Here is a 3,852-nt window from a genome sequence, read left to right as displayed (position 1 = left end):
TTGGTATTAGAGCCATAGATAAGATTTTGGACATGCTCATAGAAGATTGAGATGAAGTAATGAGAGAAGGCAATTGAAGGTCCACAACTGAGATTGGTTATTTTGTTTGAATAAACTATGATTGCAACTCCAAAGAAGAAATTGCAGTAGAGAGAAGGTTGTTTCTAGGTAATTTATTTTTGTAAAGAAATTCTTTGAATTGATGGGGAAATTAGATAAGAAGGTTAAGAAGGAGAATGAAAGTCTTATTTGTAAATAAGATATTTTGAATGATGAATTCAGTCAATTAGAGAAGTGTAATTCAAAATTCTTAGAGGATTTTAAAAAGTTTGGGAAGCAAAGATATGAATATATGTCTCAAGTTGAGAAGCTTAAAAAATAATTAGAAAATGTTAAAATTGAAAATGTTGAATTGAAAACCAATTTAATTCTAGTTGATGAAATTAAGAAAGAAAATGAAGATTTGAGTAATAAGTTTAAAGTTTTGAAAGAAGAAAAAGAAATGTTGAAATCAAAGTCATCTATTTGTGATGTTCCTTTTAGCACACAAGATTTGGTTTGTTCTCCTATTTTGTTAGTTGAAGATGAAGGTAAGCAACCATCTACAAGTATAGATGAAATTTTTTCAGATAGTGAAAAATGTTGTTTTAAGAATAATGTTGGCTTGAAGATTATGCAAAAAATGGGTTTTCAAGGAAGTGGATTAGGAAAGAATGGGAAAAAATGAAAGAGCCCATCAAACCCATTTGGAGGTCAAAATTTGAAGGCCTTGGTTTTGGTGAAAGAGAGAGATTTGATGTTGCTCATGATAGATGTGATGTTGGTAGTACTGTAGGTTCAAACAAATCACGTTTAAGTAAGAAATGTATTTCATATTCCCATTGTAGCAAAGATGGACTACAAAGGATAAATGTTGGGATCTTCACTCTTGTGGCATCTGTGGGTTGAAGAGTCATAGTGAAGAGTCATGTTGCAATAGAGATTATAGTGGAAACTATTCGAAAAGTTGTATACAAAATGGTTCTGGATGGATCAATGGATACTGTTGTAGAAAGTGACAAAAAATGTTGAGAAGGTTGTACAAACCTCCAAGTTTGCATGTTAAAAGTGGTAGTAGTGGATCAAGGTTTTGATATGTCAATGAAGTAGTTGATGATTACTTCTTTTGATTGCACATGGATGTGTCAAAAATCTTCTCTATGTTAGAGAAAGGAGGGGAAGACTGAACCTTGTGATCTCTCATGAAAGAGAGTAATTAAGAAAGAAATAGTTCACTTCTACTAGAAGTTCTATGTGATTGTATAAGACTCTAATGATAAAGAGTTGCATTATAAGAGTCTTAGCATCAAGGGGGAGTATGTAAATTATTGTTGCTTGATTCCAATTCCATCATCAAGTGTGATTTGGTAGTTCATTGCACAACAACAAGGACTGATTAAAGAAAATGTAAATCTATTATTATGTCCACCATTTACGCTAGTTAAAGTATCAATTAGAAAGAGTTCTGTTTGAGTCTTCTCCAAATGGCACACCCATGCAAGAAGATCAATTTGAAAATTTAGAAAATTGTATATGTTTGAGCTAGGAGCAATATCTATGATTGTAGAATTGGACAATTGGTTTAGATGAGAAAATTAAGCCAGTTAATATGCAGTCCTCTATAATATAAAGAGGTAATGTAATCAGATTAATTAGTGTTTATGAAATAAAATAAATTGGTCTCTACTTAGTAGAGCTAGGCATGTGTAAAAAATCTCTATTTTATTCTATTTTCTTTGTGTGGCTGCATTCAGTTTCTATAATGAGCCTTGCTCAAATTGATCACAAATTACCCTAATTTTCTACTAGTAATAAATGGTTGCAAGATCCAAAATGATTGTAATTCTTTCCTCCATTTGTTAATGCACTAAAATAATATGATGCATCCACAACCAAGACATCTTTACACGATCTAAACACAAACTAATATAAAAGCCAAAACTCTGGTATCATATATATAAATAAATTCTTAATTCTATCAAAGACTAACACCTATAGTAGTAGCATATAATATGCATGAATAAATAGGAGAAACCTAGTTCTTGAAGTCACTTTGAGTCTCTACGGACAATGCAATCAATATCTCTAGGTATTATGCCCTAATGACAAGGTAATATAATGTTCCTACAACAAGCTCCTATAGCAAATGCCCTGCTTATTTTTCCTCTTCACACCTGGCCCTTGCCCATAAATTTGGCACAATGAAGTGACTAGAATACTACCTCCAATTGGCAATAATTCAGGTGATGTTTCACACCCTCAAAATTGCTATCATTGGGAGTTTTTGTTCCCAAAGACAAATTGATTATCTAGAGGCCCTTGGCTCCACAAATACATAGGAAAATATCAATAACAAATCCAGATGCCTTCCCATGAGGCTCTCTCCTCTATTTATATTATTCCTACCCCCCCTTCTAGAAGAATCATAAGTGTTATCTTATCGCACTATTCTAGAAGCTTCCTCCTTTTCGACAATAGATAAGTTGTGCTTCTTAATGGTTCCCTAATATTAAATTAATTAAACATAAAGTCAACTCTTTTAATTAGTTTTTATAAAAAAAGTATTTAATGAATTTATAAGAAATCAATTTAATTATTTCCACTTAGCCTTCGTAGGACCAAAGGCTAAGAAATCTATTGAGAGGCTAAAGAGATGGGGACATTATAGTCTGCCCCTCTAGAAATTACTTGTCCCCAAGCAATCTCAACTCTACATGTTGCAGAATCTCTTCACTCTCCCATATAGCATCCTCAATAGGTAGGTTCTTCCATTTAATCAAATATTCTCTAATGACATGGCTCCTCAATCTCTTCTCTCTAAAATCTAGTATAGTGTCTGGTATCAAAATCAACTTACCCTCATCATCTAAGTGTGGTAGAAATGTAGAAGGAGCCACATGATGTCCCAATGCCTTCTTGAGGCATGATACATGGAAAATATTGTGCACTTTTCTGTCCATCGGAAACTCTAGCTCATAAGCCACTTCACTTACATGCCTAATGACTCGGAAGGGTCCATAATATCGTGGCTTGAGCTTCTCTCCACCACTCTTCTTGAGAGTAGACTATCTATAGGGCTGCAACATCAAATACACCATGTCTCGAACCTCAAAAGAGAATTCCACTCTCTTTTGATCTGCATATTGTTTTTCTTGGTGTTGTGCCTTCTAGATGTTTTCACAAAGAGCCCTCATGATATCCTAATTTTCTTGTAATATGTCTCTAGCACTAGGCACTCTACTATCACTTATCAACAAGTCAAGAAAGCTAGGAGCCTCATAACCATACAAGGCCATGAATGGTGTCATCTAAATAGAAATATGGTAAGTGGTGTTGTAGCAGTACTCAAAAAGGTATATCCACTTAACCCATCCTTTTTGTTGCCCAAAAATATAATTTTTGAGGTATCCTTCAAAGTGAACCTCTCCCAAATTTGTCGATAGATTTTGAAATACCTAGGATGGCCTGCCAATGGTGAATCATGAAAGGACCTCAATACTATGTTCTTCACTTTAGATCCTAGAGTCAAGAAAATCCTCCCCTTGTAAATGATAAGATCATTCACCACCATGTACCTATTATCATGTAATGACCCATCAATAATACTTGAAGCCCAAGAATCCTTAGCATATTCTGCCACAATCAAATGACTCCAATCCTCTGAAACCTCATCCACAGAGCTCAAATGTGGTCGGCAAGACAAGGCATCAGCAACTATATTCTATGAACCTTTGACAAAAGAAATATCAAAATCATAAGATTGCAACTTGCTTACCCACTTTTTTCTGACTATCATTAAGATCCTCCTAACCA

The sequence above is a fragment of the Cupressus sempervirens genome, chromosome 1 (genome assembly GCF_028749045.1).
Source record: "Cupressus sempervirens isolate cs-2001-9-10 chromosome 1, ASM2874904v1, whole genome shotgun sequence".
Taxonomy (NCBI): domain Eukaryota; kingdom Viridiplantae; phylum Streptophyta; class Pinopsida; order Cupressales; family Cupressaceae; genus Cupressus; species Cupressus sempervirens.
Note: the sequence above shows the minus strand (reverse complement) of the source record.